Source organism: Zalophus californianus, chromosome 5, assembly GCF_009762305.2.
Source record: "Zalophus californianus isolate mZalCal1 chromosome 5, mZalCal1.pri.v2, whole genome shotgun sequence".
NCBI lineage: Eukaryota > Metazoa > Chordata > Mammalia > Carnivora > Otariidae > Zalophus > Zalophus californianus.
The window spans coordinates 83,070,070-83,089,815 of NC_045599.1; the positions used below are offsets into that span (position 1 = coordinate 83,070,070).

At 33.7% G+C, this 19,746-nt stretch overlaps 1 non-coding gene across 1 annotated transcript; it reads right to left on the minus strand.

The window, feature by feature from the left end:
- Positions 1-17,107: 17,107 nt before the first annotated feature.
- Positions 17,108-17,237, minus strand: LOC113930062. Its single transcript, XR_003522433.1, has one exon. It is a non-coding gene; the product is annotated as a small nucleolar RNA SNORA63 (small nucleolar RNA).
- Between the last annotated feature and the right edge of the window lie 2,509 nt (positions 17,238-19,746).

Sequence of the window (19,746 nt, forward strand, 5' to 3'; positions counted from 1 at the left end):
CTTGGGAAAGCACATTACCCAGATCTCCAACTCATTATTACTTTTCTTTATAATACTTTTTCCTTAGAAGGAAGTATAACAACACGCATCAGAAAAATATATAGGTGATTTATTTCCTTAGTTCAGGGAAGAACTTCTTAAACTTAAAAGAATATGGAAATAATACAAAAAAGAAAGTAGATTTTATTACATAACTTCTTGATGTCAGAATTACTATGTATAAAAATAAATTGAAATAATTTTCCAAAAAAGAAATATTTACCATAAATATGATGGCTAAAGGGTAAATAACCTTATGGAATAAAAATATTTACCATTCAGGGGTATGCTATGTGCTAGGTTCTCAAGTAGGTTCTTTAAATATGTTTAACATAAACATATTTAAATTAAATATATTATTTAATTAAATCCTTTTAACACCCTTATTTACAAGTTTAACATCTTGATTTAAAAAAAAAATTTTTTTATGGAAGCAGAAAGCTTAAAATGGAGTTTCCAGGTTTTGAATCCAAATGTGTGCAACTCTAAAACTTACTTTTGTCCCACTGTTTCAGGCCACTGGTTAATTATTAAGAAATATAAATGACCACAGCATTTGATTCAATAATTCCACTTCTAGACATGAATCATCATTTATAATAAATAATTACAAAATATATCAATACCAAACAGTAGAAGTCTGGTTAAATAATTAATGGGATGACTATATGATGAAGTGGAATATTTAATAACATGGAAGCACAGACAAAATATAGTCTTAAATTTTAAAAAATCTTGTGCTTTTATTTATGATATAATTTAATTGATGTTTTATGTCCTATTTGTATGTATCTTTTCATTATGTCCACCTATCTCTCTATACATAGGTATTATTTTGATATGGGTCTCATGGTTGTTTTTACTTTACAGTGTTTACTATTTTCCAAATTTTATTCAATGATCATATATTACTTTGATGCCTGGGAAAATTAAATCATATACACAAAAGCGAAATATGTTACAATAACAGACTTTTTTTAAAAGATTTTATTTAGTTATTTGAGAGAGAGAAAGCGTTCTTAAGAGAGAGCACAAGCCAGGGGAGGGGCAAAGGGAGAGGGAGAAGCAAGGAGCTTTAACTGAGCCACCCAGGCACCCCTACAATAACATACTTTTTAAACATTTGGATGGATATAAATTAGGTCAGCTAAGCTTCTAGAATTCAGCAATATGTTAATATTGAAATGGTATTTCTGGTACTTTAACTCTGAGATCCTACTGTATTGATAAAGTTCCATATAAAGTTAAAATAACAAAAAAGTTATTTAACTCATATTCATCAACCTCCCCCAGAAATTTTAGAAATTATATGAGTCAGAGTATAACTTGACCTCTAAAAGAAAGCTAAACTAAAAAATAATAACAAGAACCTATCAACCCTACCATTATTCTTTCTACAAAAGGCAGCAAATTATGTATCAAATGGAAAAATGTAGCTCTAATTTTCTTTGCAGAAATAACCCTTGATGAAGCTCAAATCTCTGTAGCTTGTGAAGTGAATTACATATCTTAATTAACTGTTTTTGCAGAATTTTCCAAAAATGGCAGCCTCAAGATAGTGTCTTCAGCCTTTTTCATATCTATTCCAGACCCCACTGGCTCCACCCCCTACCCAGAGACTAAACTGCTGCCCCCGTGACAAAACTCATAAGAAAAACTGTCTCTGCGTCTCTTTGAAATGGAGATGAATTTTTCTTGTCTTTCACGTACCCAAGGACTTCATATTCAACAATGAATAAATAGAAGGCAGAATGAAGTAGAAAATCTCTGTACACCCACTCTACTTTACTGCAGATCCTGGAACTTGCTGGGGAGTTCAAAGTTTTCTTTAGGGATAGGGATAGTACAAAAAAAATTCAGAAATTTGAGCTCTGTCCCTGGCGCTTAGGGAGGAGAGAAATAGGTCAGAAGCAGCAGATGGTTCCACTTCTAAACTTTTTTAATATTAGCTCAGTTTGTGATACTTGTCTGTCTTTAAACCATATTTTAAAGTTATATGTAAGCTGTAACATTTGTCTCTAATTGATCTCTGAAAGCTTTCTGTGACATTGAATATATTGCATTTGTATTCCCAGGTTACATTATGTCTCTCTGTATCTATCTAAATATGCATATGTATGCAGCTCTCTCTGTGTCTCTTTCTCTCTGTCTCTCTCTCTGTCATATCTATACAATTTACCTTTGTTTGTTTATTTGTTTATAGGTATATGCAACTGTCTGCTATTGCCTTTTAGACCCAGTAGTTGAGAAAGATTAAATGACTTATAGAATTAAGTGCATCTTTCGTAGGCATGAAGATTGCATTTTTTATAAATATATCAGGGACCCTTCTAATTATAAGGCAATTGAAAACAATTGTTCTAAGTATTATAATTTTTGCTTGTGTCATTTAATTTTTATCCTATGAGGTTATGCTCTTTTCATTTATATGTATTTTCTAGTGAACACTGAGTTCTAATTCTCTTAAAATTTATTTGTAATTTAAGCTTTTGTGCAATGTTTTTATAACAATATAATCAAGCTGATAGTCACTTTTCATACTTTGCTAATGAAATGGAATGCAGTTTTATAGGTAAATGTTTAGCCTCATTAGCTATTTTCCATCATGACTGAGTCTTATTAAATAAACTCTGAACTTATTAAGAATAAGTATCTTTCTTAGGTTAAACTTCTCCTTGCCCTACTCACTTTCTATTTAGATCTGTAGACTAAAATTCTATGAATTTCTATCTTCTCCTTTTCCATTTTTCACGTGTTGGTCTAATTTCCTATGTAGCTTTACTTCTTTCCATCAATCTTGCCTCAAATTACTTTTTCTAAATAAACAATGTTTATTAAGCATCTTTTATGTGTCCTGAGATACTCATTTTTACTTCCATTCAACTTTGCTATGACAGGATTATTTGAAAATGTTTAATGTTTTTTGGGTATTAATACTTGATTCAGAAAGAAAAGATCACCTTGATGGGGCATTGTATTTTGCAGTGATTACTTTTTTGTCTTAGCATTGGGTGGATTTTCTCCAAAGCCAGGAGGAAAATGTTTCAGGATGTTCTTGTTGCTGTATCTCCTGCTTTATTGGCAATTTGTAAAATGTTCTCTTTGTTCTTAATATTTTAAGCTTTAAACTTAAAACTTTTAAGGTTTTAAAACATGACAAGTTGAGGCCTGCGAATGTTCTGTGTGTGTGTGTGTGTGTGTGTGTGTGTTTCTACTGAAAGAAACTTTGTTGCTTTATATCCATTCCAAAGAATCATCATGGGTAAAATAAGTTTGCCAACTAATTTGTTCATCTCCTCTCCCCCCCCCCCACCAAAAATTTGAGTGAGTATTATTGGCCCATCATTTGGCTAAATACTTTACATATATAATCACCTCTAATTATCTCAAAAATTCTATGACAGCTATAATGGCCTATTTCTAATGAGGTATCTGAGCTTTCAAAAGATTAAATAGCAGGATCAGACAGCAGACAAATGACAGATTGGGATTAAAATGCATGTACCTCTAACCTTAAAGCCTAACATGAATTCCTTACAGATTTGGCCTTTCCTATTTGCACTTAATAGCAATTATTTCAGATGACTGAACTTCTGTATCTTACTTTATAAGCTTTAGATACTCTTGCATTTAATCATGTGTTTTTGTAAGTTACCTTGAATTGAAATACTGGATTTTTATGCTGGGGTATTCTCTTGTCTTCCATCAATGTTTTCACTTTATCTTGCATTTTTAATTTTAATATTATTCTTCTAGTATCACAGCATATTTTTAATAGACGTGTTCTTCATTTATTTCCTATCATTTATATTTTGGTAGAGATAGCTCATACTAAACATCCCACTGGTCCTTTTTCCTGTTCTTCATTTTTATTTGCTACTACTGCATTTGATAAATAAACATTTTGTTTTATTTTGTTTTGTTTTGAGATTTGTTCCTTCTTCTCAGGCTTAACTTTTGGGTCTTTATTGTTTTGTTAATCTTTGTTTCATATTATTACATTTTAGCAGTATTATTTTTATTATAAGCCTTCCTAGTATACTATTATATTAATAGGATGAAGATCATGAATGTTTTTCTGGGAATAGAATATATGTTTATAATAGTTTGAGCATCACTTTTCATGAATTGCATTTTCATGGGAAGGAGTATAAATACAAATTCTAAAATACCTGTGATCACTCAGCCAGGGAGGGGAGTGACTCAGACCAAATCAGGGCTCTTGATTGCCTTTCAAAGGCACTTTCTTTTCCAATTGAATCCTTTCATACAGAATCACTTTGTTAAGGAGCTTAGTTTTCCATCAAAATCAATCCTTTTTAAGAATAACTTGTTTTGTTCTGGTACAGACAGGATAGCAAATATATTACATCTATTTAGATGATTAGTTTTTCCTTGTATTGGGTCACAGATTTTTATTAACTTAAATGGAGACTATATTGCTTAATGTGAGCATGAGAAATAAATATTAGAGATTAAAGCAAAAAATATAGAGCAAGTATGTTTTCTATGTTCATGTAAAGACATTTCAGGGGTTTTTTAGCATAACAAATCATAAGAACTTAAGAGTGATGTCTGTATGCATTATATACTCAAAGAAAATGCCTATGTTTCCAGATCAATGTGAATTTTTTCAGTAATAAGAAAAAAGAAACTGCCGACATAAATTGGATCTCCCTAAACGGTAAATTTAAAAAATTTGTCACAGAAGAATCTTAATGAGTTCTCTTTACAATGACTTCCAGGTGCTTATACTGTATAATGAGTAAATTAAAGAGAAAAATAGTTTAATATTTCAAAATCTTAAAAGATTAAAATATTATTGAAATATATCCTTTTTATTTGATTGCTAATGGAAACAGAATCTTAAAAAATCAAATATTTGAAAATATGGAATTTATCCCTATTTTAGAATCACATCAAAATTTTCAGCTTTCCAACTTTGATTAAATTTTTAAAGAGGGGCGACTGGGTGGCTCAGTCAGTTAATTATCTGCCTTCCAGCTCAGGTCATGATCCCAGGGTCCTAGGATTGGGCTCCCTGCCCAGTGGGGAGTCTGCTTCTCTCTCTCCCTCTGCTGCTCCCCCTGCTCATGCACTCTCTCTCTCTCTAAGGTAAATAAATAAAATATTTTTTAAAAATTTTTGAAGAAAAGTCAAATTCCTTATTTAAAAAAATAATATATAGAAATAGCTCAAAATATTTTTACATTTACCAAAACAATCTCAAAAATTGCTTTAGGGTGTTTAATTAAACCATATTATCTTATAAGTGCATGATAGCCTACACTTATAAAATTAAGTGTATATGTGGCATGTCTAAGGAGAAGTGACACAGTTCTGTAAGGAAAGATGCTAATACATTTCTTTTATTTTATTTTATTTTATTAACTGGGAATCAGAAACTTTGTTATCAAAAGAATCTCCACAATTTGAGATATTTAACAATACTTAAGAAGCCTTTTTAACAGCGGATTTTATTAAAACTACTAAAGAACTTGTTAAAAAATACTTATTATATATTCTTTAATAAGAACAATGTACTTTTTATCATGTAAGATTACATACATGAATTACAAGTACTGTACAGTGATTCTAAACTATGTTTCTAGGTTCTTTTCACTAAACAAACTTTTGTTTGGACCAATATTCCAGATCAGTCCAGATCTATGTTCATTTTTCTAGAGTGTTACCACCTTATACCAAGATTTTTTATTCTCATTTCAGGTTTTTCATTCTATGACCCTGAATTTCTCAGTTTTTACATGTTAATTTGGTCAAAATCAGGTGGTAAGCATGGAGTCATATCTGTGATCCCTTCTATTATGCTTGATAAAATGGTAGCTGCTTGCCTTATTATTTAACATAAATGACTATATGTAGCTGCAACACTTTATCTTTCAAACTCAGCTGTTGAACATCTTATGTCTGTCTGCTTATCTCTCTACCAAGATCAGCATTCTATACAATAAAAGAAGACTCATTTTAAAGTTATCCTTTATTGGGAAATCCCTTTCCTTTTCAAAGTCAGAGCTTTAAATACTTCAGATATTACCATTGAACATTACCATAAATGGATACTCTGTTGGGCAGTATTATAACATTTACTATGTATCATACAAGCTTTCCCCCATGGCTGCAACATATAAACAGAATTTCTCTTTAGGGGCGCCTGGGTGGCTCAGTCAGTTGGGCGTCTGCCTTCCGCTCAGGTCATGATCCCAGCGTCCTGGGATTGGGCCCCGCATAGGGCTCCATGCTCAGCAGGGAGCCTGTTTCTCCCTCTCGCTCTGCCTGCCTGTCTGCCTACTTGTGATCTCTCTCTCTCTGTGTCAAATAAATAAAATCTACAGAAAAAAAGAATTTCTCTTTAATTCATCCATACATAAATAATAGCACCTAAGATAAAGATATACCAAAGAGGCGTGTGTATTATATATATTCAAATGATTATATGACCAAGCAATAAAATTTGTTGAATAGTTTTTAGTATTCAACACTGTAATATCAAATACTTTGATACTTCTCTAGTATCTAGACACTGAGAATACTAGGTCTTATTTAAGGTAATACACATACCTCTTTTGAAGTAGGTAACATTTTTTTCTAACATATGGGACTCAACACATAGTTCTCAAAACTATCCCAAAATCTCTCTACAGGTTCTCTGTTTCCTTTATTCTGTTCATTACAGGTGAGAGATAAGCTAAGGATTTTCAACCTTTTTTTTTTTCCAAAGCAAATTTATAGGTCCATTTATTTAAAAAAAGAAAGTTTAAATCCTTCTACTTATTTTTAAATCTTAATTTTGTACCCACAAAAGTTGTTTTACCTAAACAAAATATGTTTTAGTGTGAAAAACCTGAATCAATAGGTCCTTTACCTGAGATACTATATAGTAAGGAATATATGTCATTTTTAATTTCAGGTTAACATGTAAGAAGCCAGTTAGCTTTCTTGCAGTTCAAGCCTTCAAAAATAGCATACACGTATGCAGAGGAGCCAAACGTGATTACAGATAATGTATCTTGACTCAAATAAATTCTCGATCAGGGACTAGCCAAAGGATATGTCTAATGACTGGCTCTCTTATGCCATTTTGTCTGTGATTGTCAGTGAAGACCTAAGTAATACTTAGAAATATACTACCTGCATTTGGAAGTGGGGTAGAAGGCCACTAGGTTCCTTTAATCATCTCCTTAGTGACAGTCTTCCCTATTAAAGTTATTTGGCCAAGAAAAAGATCCAACAAACTTGTTTACTACCTAAGTACTCTAACCAAAAATAATTGGTATGTGAAACATTTGTACTAAATGTGAATTTTACAAAGATAGGCTTCCAGCTTTAGAAAATAGTAGAAAGAGCCTCATTTGAAATGTACACGTGCAAATTATCATTCTTGTCTGAAACTGACATACCCTGGGATTCCTGTCTATTTGCTTTGGAGACTCAACCTGGGGCTACAGATATATTGATTTAGAGAAAATGTAAACAGCTTTAATCTGGGAGCCATGAAATCAGAATTCTCTGCTTATGCCTGTCATTAACTTCTTCCTTAGGCATATATTAATCCTTTTGTTACTCAGTTTCCCTACCAGGAAGTGAGGTGTTGGAAAAATACATATATATTGTATATGGAATTATATAAAATATTTCATATAAATGCATATATATTTCACAAATCCAAGAAAGAATGGGAGAATCAAGATGCTGTATTAATGTCAGCCATTAGTTGTAGTAATCTAAGAAATACCAACATTTGAATACTTAGTTTCAAAATTTTATAGGTATTTATTTCTTCCTCCAACATACATTTCCAAACTGTGAATGCCTTGGGAATTTAGCAAATCATTTACACATTTCTGAGAAACAAATATGTCCTTTCATCCATCCATGCTACAATCTTCCAAATACCCCTTTCTGGAGAAAGACTAACTTATAATTCCTCCCAGAGGTATTCTTGGTTAGGCAGAAAAGCTATATATAGGAACATGGTGCTGTTGAAAGCTAGTTACATTCACGTTCTTATTTGCATAGTTTTTTTCCTGTTCAATGTCACCCAGGAACTACTGAGCTTAAAAGAATCAGCATAACTTCTGAAAACTGCTTTATAATCTCCCCTTTGCTCTCAACAACATAATCTAAATCAAAGTTTGGCAAATTATGGCCCACCAACCAAATCTGAGCTGCCACATTGCCTGTTTTTATAATCTAAGAGCTACTGAAACAGCTGACTTGTCTGCCATTGTTTTCGTGCTACAACTTGGAGTTGAGTGGCTATGAAAGATACTCTATGGACCACAAAGCCTCAAAAATCTACCATCTGCCCAATTAACATTTGTTCATGCTAGGTCTAAATCATCATTTCCTTCTTTTACAAAGCTCTGAAGACACACGTATTTTAATAGTGAAAGATATGGATTTAATGTCAAAAGGTCTAGTTTCTGTCTCAAACCTCAATTTCTTTACCTTTTAAAAGATGACAGGTTAACCTTGTCCTTTCTTTGAATATGGAAGGACTTTAAAATCTGGGAAGTTGGGTCTTGCATCTCTTGAACATGATGTATCTAGATATTTAGTCCCCAATTCATTTTTCCCCAACACATGATTTATACATTACTGTGAGTTGAAACATGATGCTTGTTTCTATGCCACAGACTGTTATAGGGATTCTGAAATAGATTATGTGGAAAGGAAAATTATAGGGCAGTGAAGCTCTATTTCATTAGCTATATCATCTGAGAGGATGTAAAACTTTTGAAACATGAGTCATACAGTGTTACTCCTCTGCTCAAGACTTCAGAGTTCTTCATTTCACTTAAAGTGAAAAGGCTTACAATGGCCTAATAGGGCTGATATAATCTGACCTACCCTTAACCGCATTCTCTCATCCTGTGCCACTCTCCCCTTCCTCTCTCTAGTGTAGTCATACTTGTCTCTTCGCAATTCCTAAATCACTCAAGATGGTGGAAATTTAAGGCTTTTGCATGTTAGGTAGATACCTAACATACTTCAGGTCTTTGTTGAAATGGCATCTTCTCATTGATGCTTTTCTTGATTGCCCTCTAAAATTAAAACCCATTTTTCCTAGCACACTCTCCAAATCACCCATTCCCTCTTCTGTTTTTCTCTTTATAGTACTTACCACTTTCTAGAATGCTATATAATTAACTCATTTTGTATCCTGTTTGTTGCTCTCTTTTTTAAAAGTTTTACAGTGGCATAGATTTTTTCTGTGGTTTCTAAGTTATTCCTAGTTTCTAGAAGAGTGCTTGACACATAGTAGGAAATCCCCCCAAAATATTTTATGAATGAATAAATGAATGGAGTGAAACCTTAAGATAAAAATGAATATTTATAAATACTTAATGTGTGCTGAGCCCTTTGAACATTCCTGAAAATATTTGCTGAATAAGGCACAATATCTGTTCTTAACAAATGCACAGCCTGGTGAGGAACAAAAAGATACCACAAACAGTCATCAATTTGACCAAGTCTTACAAGTGAATAAGCCAATTAAAATAAAACTTGCCACTATTAACCTTGCTCCAATAGATAATGCTCTAAACCTTTTCTGTTTTACAGACTTTCATTGGCTTCCTTCTTCTCTCATTTCTTCTTTTCTCTTTTTTTATAGAGTTGACTAGTTTTTCCTTTATCATAATTTTATTCTTTTGATTCTTTTTATCTTAATTTCTAACTTTCTCTAGTTACTCTCCTGTAAGATTTTACTAATAACTGCTTCATAAACTTTTTCTAATAATCAAGGAGAATATTCTATGTAACACACTTACCACACTGTCAGTCATATTGAAAGAGCTCCATATGAAAGAAACCCTTTTGGGATACTCCACGCTTTCATCTACCAAAGGCCAGCAGGAGAGCTAAGAGAATCCATTCATTCTGAAGCCTTCTAGAAGTATAAAGCAGCCACCATCAGTTTTGGAAAGAACATGGCATTGCAGCAGGGCAAATAGAGGTTTTCCAAGGCAGAAAAATGTGGAGGCAGGACTGGAAAGCAAAGATCATTCCCAAATGGCCCAGCAAGCTTATATCTAATTTGTGAGGGATAGAAAGAGATGATATAGTTTGACCAGTAAATTACCTATAAAGCACTAAGAAGCCTCACCAGCACTCAGATCCTTTGTTCTACAGAAGGAAAAGCCCTGATCACAATCTCAAAATATGCTAGGTCAGTAGTGAACTAAATCTGCAACAATGCCTATAAACAGTTTAACTTAATTCAGATTGACTTAGCCTCCAGTTGTAGCAGCCTGTGAGAAAATGTCATATAATATTTTCTGGAGGTAAATACTGTATAATTCAGTCCCTACTGTTATTTAACACAAAATGTCTGGCAGAAACCAAAAAAATTCCAAGTCACATGAAACAGCAACAACAACAAAAGTCACTAATAGTCAAAAAAGAAATAGTTGATAGAAGAAACATAAATGGCTTCATGATGCAATTATAGATGATATCAGTTATAGGATAGAGACACTAACATATTGTTTTAGTCCACTTGAGCTGCTACAAGAAATTTATTTCTCATAGTTCTGGACTCTAGTGGAATGGAGAAACCTGACAATACCACGTCACCCAAGTGATTCTGGGAAATCTAAGATCAAGTCACCAGAAGATTCAGTGTCTGGTGCATACCCACTTTCTAGTTCATAGTTGGCAGCTTCTCACTGTAACCTCACAAGGCAGAGGGAAGGGACTAGGGAGGCCTGGTGGGGTATCTTTTATAAGAACACTAATTCCATTCATGAGGGCTCCACTCTCAAGATCTCTCTCTCTCCAAAGGCTATACCTCCAAATACCTTTATATTGGCATCATTTTCAACTTACGAATTTTAGGGGGATATAAAAATTCACACCATAGCTAGTATCTATTGGAAATGGTGGACATCCATGGCAAAATATTGAGAATATGCAAAAGGACAAAATGGAATTGTATAAATGAAAAAATGAAATCAATGACTAAAAATGAATTCATCTGTTGGATTTAACAACAGATTGAGCACAGAAGAATAATGAATCAATACACTTGAATACTGATCAATAGAGTATATCCAAACTAGAAAAAAAAAGAATTAAAACAAAAACAAGAGATAATAGATATGTGATATGTGAGAAAATATCAAATGGTCTGCATAATTTCAAACCTGAAAGGCAAAGAGAGAGAAAATGGATTAGAGGAAATACGTCAGGATAAATGGTTGATGACTTTTAAAAATTAGTTGAAAGAAATCACCCACAAATCCAAGAATCTCATCAAACACCTCGACTTGGATAAATAAATTTTAAAAATCACTAGGCACATCAAACTGCTAGAAACAATGTAATATGCAAATCTTAAAAGTAGCTAGAGAAAAAAAGACACATTAAATATAACAGAAGGGGTCCTTCTCAGCAGAAACTTTGGGAGGCTAGAAGATAATACAATAAGATCTTCACAGCGGTGAAAGAAAATAAAATACGAACCTAGGAATCTATAATTGGTGAAAATATCTCCCCAAATAACAGTGAAATCAGACATTTTTAAGCTGACAAAACAGAAGAATTTGTCCCCAGGAAACCTGCACTATTATAACTTCTTCAGCCTAAAGGGAAATGATAGTAAATGAAATCCTGGATATCTTCTCTTAAGAAAGGAATGAAGATCAGCAGAAAGAGTAAATATATAGGAATATATGCATACATGTAATACACATATATATGTAATATTATATATATAAAGATACTTAAATTTCCCTAAAAGACTATAAACTATTACAAATAAAAAATAATACTTGATAATGATGTATTGTGGGGTCCATAGAATATGTAACAAAGGAAGGGTTATACTGTTGTAAGTCCTTCCATTGTGAAATAGTGTAATATTTTTTGAAGGGAAGCTTAAAACTATATCACTAGAGAAACACTAATAACACAAAATGGAAAAACTAAAAAGTCTATAGAGATAAAATTGAATACTAAGAAAATAATAACTTCACATGAAAAAAGTCAAGAAAGGAAGCGCAGGGGCAGAAGAACATGTGGGAGAAATATAAAACACATAGCATGGCAAAGAATTAAACCCAACAATAGTGGGTGATGGACTAAACACAAGTCAGAGATTCTCATACGGATTAAAAAAACAAGACCCAGCATACTTTATAAAGACAGACTAATACACCAACTTGCACTTTCAGTTCCAAAAAAGAAAGAGCTCACACACCGTCACTTCCATCCCTACTAGAAAAAGCTGGACAAACTGAAAATCAGTTATTTTTCTTAGACTCATCAGAACACTGAGGTTGCAGGGCAAACCCACCCCAAAATATGGAGAGTCAAGAGCATCTAGGGAGACACAGTCAAGATCTGCTTACCTGGATAGAAATCCTAGAGCTATAATATACTGGCTAGAGCATTTAAATGGTGATTTTGACTAATTGCTAGATTGTGTGTGGAGGATTAAAGTAATATAAAATAAATACCCAGGAGTCCATACTGTTATAAATGAATGATTGAATAGATGCTTAAATAAGAGAAAAGAGACAAATCTTCCATCCAGGAAATTCCGAATAATTTATATAGATACTGTGCCTTACAGGAGATGTGAAGGCTCTAAATATGGGCTGCACATAATGACTTACTTCCAAAAAGCACAGGTGGAAAGCATGGAGAGTGGCGGAAAAGAGGAACTTTGTAAGTGGAGAAACCTGACAATACCATGTCACACAGGTGATAAACGTCAAAATCTATAGTAATAAGTTCTGTTGTTAGGATGTACTTTTGATAAAATGTAACAAAAATAACACATTTCATCTGTAGTTTTCCTGCCAAAAACCTAAAACCACAGCCTAATTAGGAGAAAAAACTTAAGACAAATCGTAGCTTAGGCATAGTCTACAAAATATCTGACCAGGAATCCTTAGAATCATCAAGGTCATCAAAACAAGAAAAGTCTGAGAAACTGTCAACAACCAAGAGGAGCCTAAGGAGACGTGACCACTAAGTGCAATACGGTTTCCTGGCTGGAATTCAGGAACAGAAAAGGGATATTAAGGAAAAATGTTTTAAAAATTGAAAAATGTATGGACTGTAGTTAATAGTAATTATGGTAAATGTACCATACTAATAAAAGACAATAATAGGAGAAACTGTATAAGTGTTATATGGTAACTCTCTATACTATCTTCTAAATTTGTACTTCTAACTCTATTCTAAAATAAAAATTGTATTTAAACAAAACAAGCCAACGAGACAGTAGATTCCAGAATATTCTTAGGTTGAAGGAGGCATGACTATCAGGAGAGAGAAGACTGAATTCACAGGCCAAAAGAATTAAGAAGGCTGGGGTGAGGCCAATAGAAACATGTTCCTTCAGTTTTCCCAAAATAAAGATGGTGTAAGAACTATCTTTAGTTTTACATCAGACGTTTTAATGAAGAGGGAAGCAAGGAGAAGAATGGTTGGCATTTGTACTGTATATGAAAGGTTGTCAAATCAAACTGAAACATTGAGATTTTTCTACATGACTTGTCTAATCCTCATAAAGTTGGTGCTCTCAATGGTGTCTAACAAACCAGCCAGGATGTGTGTGGAATGGTGGACAGCCTCCTGAGGAAGAGATGTCATGGGTGGGGAGGCTGGTATTGCAGAGTAGGGAGGAGCCCAGTGGAAGGATCATAAACCCAAGAGCTTAGCCTAAGGAGGAGAAAATCCTAACCTTTTGGCAGATTGTAAAGAAAACTCTTTCTTGAACAGAATACCTTCTTTTTCAGACAGCCAGGGCACGTATTTTTTTATATCCTCACTGAGGGTACATAAGTAACCCAGATCAAATTGTATTGCAAAGATAAGCCACAACCAAAATGTATGAAAGGCAAAGGCAAAGTCAGTTTCAGTATTCCAGTTTAATAAAATAGAATTTTTTTAAAAAAAGAAGGTATACCGGGCGCCTGGGTGGCTCAGTTAGTTAAGCGACTGCCTTCGGCTCAGGTCATGATCTTGGAGTCCTGGGATCGAGTCCCGCATCGGGCTCCCTGCTCAGCGGGGAGTCTGCTTCTCCCTCTGACCCTCTTCCCTCTCGTGCTCTCTATCTCTCATTCTCTCTCTCTCAAATAAATAAATAAAATCTTTAAAAAAATAAAAATGAAGGTATACCACAAAAACCCTAAACTCAAGAAAAATGGCATGCGATCATTCTCAAAAAAATCCTCAAAACAAAGAATACATTAGAAATTAAGTGGAATATTTCCTAATGATAAAAATATCAATTCACTAAGAAGTCATGAAAATTCTAAACTGCATGCCCCTAATGTTTGAGAAAATTCTACTTTCATTTACCTAGAAAATGTAATATAATACAGAACTTTGGAATACACATTGCAAAAAAATTCAAAACTAAAGGAAGACATAGACGAATCCATAAACATATTGATATCCCTCTTTCAGTATTTGGAAGAGTAAGAGACAGAAAATGTTAGTAAAGGCAAAGAGGGTTTGAACAACAGTATCAACCAACTTATAATTTACATTTAAAGAACATGACATCCAACAAATACAAAATATACTTTCTTCTCAAGTGCAAGTAGAGCATTCAGCAGGGTATATACCTCACACTGGTCAAAACAAGTCTCCGTAAATACCAAAGGACTGAAATAGAACTGAGTATATTGTCTGACTACAATAAACTGAATTAGAAATTAATAAGAATGGTATGTTTTTTTCTAAAAGTCCCATATATGAGAGGGAGAGAGAGAGAGAAGAGAGAGAAGAGGAGGGAGGGAGGAAAGGATCGCAAGGCAAATTAGAATGTATTTCAAAATGGGTGGTAATATAACAAAATATTGTCAAAACTTACTGTACAGAGTTAAAGCAGTGCTTAGAGGGAGATACATAGATTGAGATGCTTAGATTTTTATTTTCTTCTTTTACCATCTCTCTAAAATACAAAGTGAAAAAGAGGGAAGAGAAATTAGGAGATAAGGGTATTCTTATATATTTCTTCTCAGCAAAATTATTAGAGAATTCCCTTTTTGCTGGGTGTGTGTGTATCTTCCTCCTTTTTTGTCATTTAGTGGAATATAGTCATAATTGATGTTTTATTTAGTATTTTTTATTTCAAATATTTATCTAAAAACCTATTTTATAGGTTTTTATAGTTAATGAAGAACCAGTGTTATTTTGTTTTATTTTTTTAAAGATTGTATTTATTTATTTGACAGAGACACAGCGAGAGAGGGAACACAAGCAGGGGGAGTGGGAGAGGGAGAAGCAGGCTTCCCGCGGAGCAGGGAGCCCGATGCGGGGCTCGATTCCAGGACCCTGGGATCATGACCTGAGCCGAAGGCAGACGCTTAACAGACTGAGCCACCCAGGCGCCCCACCAATGTTTATTTTAGCCATGTACTCACAAACCACCTTTAGAAAAATCTTAATGTGATTTCATATTCATTTACATCATTTTTTCAAAAACAGAAAAAGTACAACTACCATCAAAGAATGTTGTGTAAACTTTTCTAATTTCTGCTCCAGGCAGAATTAATTAATATTAGCATTTACCATGCTCATTTGGTTTTGATTATATATATACATCCATCAGTATTTCAAAATGTTGTGTTTTAAACTTCATGGAAATGGTCTTAGTGAATATGTCATTTTGCAGTTTGCCCCTTTTTTGCTCAAAATACTGTTTTTGAGATTTAACATATTCATAAATAAAGCCACATGTGTGTTTCTTTAGAGAATATACCAGGGTCATAAATTAATATTCATCTCTACTTGAAATTGCCAAAAATAATCCTCTATTTCTTTGCTACTCTTCAGAATGTATGAATGTCTCAGATACCTATTCCTGATCAAGATTGCTCTCACCAGACCATTTCCATTCTGATGGATGTGAAATAATTATTTTATTGTGGCATTAATTTGCAATTTCATGATTACTAATATATTTGGACTTTTCCTTGTTTAACCGTTCTGACTTCCTTTTCTGTGAATACTCTGTGTTTATCTCTTGTCATTTTTTTCCTATTGGATACTCTGTGGGTTTTTTTAAGACTCATTTATTTGAGAGAAAGAGAGAGAGCCTGCGCAGACTTGTGGTGGGAGGCGCAGAGGGAGAGGGATGGAGAGAATCTCAAGCAGACTGCCCCCTGAGCTCAGAGCCCAATGTGGGGCTTGATCCCGTGACCCCGAGATACTGACGGGAGTCGAAACCAAGAGTCAGAGGCTTAACTGACTGAGGCCCCCAGGCGCCCCTGGATACTCTATGTTTTTTTATTTATTTGCTGGCATTTGTATATTCTCCAAACACTTCCTGATTATATATCTTGGGAATATTTTCTTCTAGTGTGAAGCTTATCTTTCTCCTTTCTTTATTTTTTGAATATAAATGTTTAATTTCATTAACTATTCCGGTGTCTGGAGGGTTTTGGTTTCTTTTCTAAGAAATCTATTCCTAATGTCTCAATGATATATTTTCTTCTCAAAGTTTTAAGGATTTGCTTTTGACATTTACTTTACTCCACCAGACATTTTATCTTTTTGTTGTTTAAGGAAGGGATCTAAATTTATGTTCTTCTTATATGAATAATCATTTTTTCACCAGCACTTACTAGCTAGTCTATCATTTTTATTCATTTACAGTACTACCTCTGTAATATATTGTCAATATAAGTGCAAATTTTTTTCTTTTTTCTATTGATCTATTTATCAACCCCTGTCTCTATCAGCTCACACTATATTAATTACTAAGGCTGCAAATGAATCTTCATATCTGATAAGAATTATCTTTCATACACTGTTCTTCAAAATTGTCTTTTTTGTTTTTTGCTTACCTGAGAACTTTTTTGTGTGTGTTTTTTTAATTTTTTTTTTAAAGATTTTATTTATTTATTTGACAGAGAGAGACACAGCGAGAGAGGGAACACAAGTAGGGGGAGTGGGAGAGGGAGAAGCAGGCTTCCCGCCGAGCAGGGAGCCCGATGTGGGGCTCGATGACCCAAGCCGAAGGCAGACGCTTAATGACTGAGCCACCCAGGCATCCCTCAAGTCAGTGTTTAACTTGGTAAACATGTCTGAGACCATGCATCCCTGGCTGCTAAGCACCATGGCGGACAGGGCTAGAAAGGTAACAGCTTTATTTTGAGCAGGGGCAAAGACAAGGCAGCACTTTACAGCTACATTGTAACTAGATCCTGCATCTCCCTGAGAACTTTTAGGGTCAGTTTGAAAGGTTCCAAAGAGCAGTTTCAGTTTTGAATGGAAATCAAATTTATTGATCAATTTGGGGAAGAATGTATATTTTCAGGCTATTGATTGGCCTTCCTTTATAAATTTTTTATATTTAGATCTCCTTATATATTCTTAACTAGTTTCTAATAGTTGGTTGCATCATTTTTAGGTTTATTTCTACATATCTTACAGTTTATTGTTATGGAGTATTTTTATTATATTTTAAATGGGTTATTTTGTATAAAATGCTATTGATATCATGTTAATTCTTGTGTTCAACAACCTTGCTAAATTCTCTTTTAAAATACTAGATTTTCTATGTAGAATTGAGGAAGGGTTTGGTGTAGATATTTTGTCCAAAAATAAGAACAATCTGGTTGGTTACTTTCCAATTTTTACGCCTTTTATCTATGATTTATCCAACAATTTACTTTGTTTTTAATGGAGGGTATGTCTAAATCATGAGGTTACGGTATCATCTTAAACTGTAACTTTCTCGATTATTGGCCTAAGTAAAGAAGAGGACCCAGTGCAGCTAACTGTACATCAAGAGAATAATGGAATGTTTTAGGAACAAATTACAAATTTCTTATTTTTAATTCAGACTTAGTTATCCTTGAAAATTTTCTCAAGATAAGAGAGAATGGTTGCCATTTGCAACGACGTGGATGGAACTGGAGGGTGTTACGCTTAGTGAAATAAGTCAATCAGAGAAAGACATGTTAGTTGCTCAGTTTTAAAATTCTTACTTTCAACTTCTCTTGAAAATCAGAAGATGAGGCTACATTCCAGATGGCAATATTCTAGTGGATTTAAGTAGTGTTTCCTCTTCAAATGGAGCATGCATTCTCCTTTGTGCCATAATCCCAGCTACCACTTTTGGCTTCTTTTACACTGAGACAAAGTGTCACTTGCCTATTTTCATCCTAATTTCTGCTTTTATTTTTCCTCTCCCTCTCTTCACTATGAGTTAAGATCTTCCCACATTTGCACTACTTCCTATCTGCTATATGCATTTGAGTGTTCTAACCTTCTTGTAGGGTTTTTGTTTTGTTTTGTTCTGTTTGTATGAAGTGTTTTCCTCCTACAAATCTCCTCTTTACTGAACATGGAAAATTTAATTCAGTGGCAATGTGTACCTTGTTGGAATCCACCGAGTTCTGAAATAACATATACTCTATCTATCCAACAATACGCATTTCCCCCAGATTCTCTTTCCTAGGTTTTCAATCTCATTTCACTGTGATTCAGTCAGTTTCTTTAACTTTTTAGTGATCTCTGCTTCTACGCCGCTGACTTGGCCAGAAATCCTGAATATGCTTTTGTCTCTCTGCCCTGGTTATTAGTGGTGACCTGGCAGATTCAGTTCATTCAAACAGAAGCTGCAGTTTAACTCTAAGCTGCATAAGGCTTATGCACCTGCTCTTCTGGGACCTGGACTCTGGTGTTCATCCCAGGTTGTCTCCTAGAATGTGAATCCATGGAGAACGGAATTATAAGGTAGCTTTTCTCTTGAGGTTATATAGTTTGACTCAACGTATTTCACACAAAGGAATTTTCCCATACATATAGTATTCACCTTAAATTTAATTTAACCCCATTATTCCCTTCAAATGTGTTCGGTAATTACTCTCTCCACTTGTTATTTATTATAACAAGTTATAGTGTACACACTATTATCATTTTCCTACTTTGTTAGTTCTTTAGAACTTTCAAAAATCTTTAGCACCTTTAGTCTTGCTTTATACATTTTTTTCTCCATCCTCTTTCTCATATTCTTATCAATCTTATCCATTGATCTTCCAGAGGTTCTTACATGTGTACACAGCTCTTGGATAATGAGATGCCAAGGCTGACCATAGAGACCCAGCATCATTCTGGATAGCCACTCCGAGAGGGCTCATTTCATCCCAGCTCTGTGATGTGGGGCTATTTACATTCCCTTCCAAGTAATAATGGGATCATTTCTCTTTCTCTGTGTCTGTACATTATTTTAAATCATTTACTAAACAAGTCTCACACTAAATAGCTTTTTTCTTTCCTTTTTTCATTCAATTACACTTTCTGACATTTATTAGTCAATGGTAAAGTATTTTTATTCTGTCTTCTCATGTCTTCTCACATGCTGACCACTTTATGTATTTTGTCATTCACTTACCATATATGCATTTTCCAGTATTATATGGTCTCCTGTGGCATGTCAAGCAACTAACAATTCATATTTTGTTGAGTAAGTTTTTAGCTAAAGATCAGACTATGACAAATAATCTTTTTATAAAATCATAAATATTTTAAAGAAAAATATTCACTAGAACCTAAACTATGAATTTACATACCCTTGATTAATTTTTTTTGTTAAAATGATAGTTTCAGTTTTGTATCTCTTGGACTTAAACATTTTAAAAACTGAAATGAATAGTGACTAACTTAAAAAAAGTTTGGGTAATTAAATCTTAAATTTGTAACATATTGGTATTA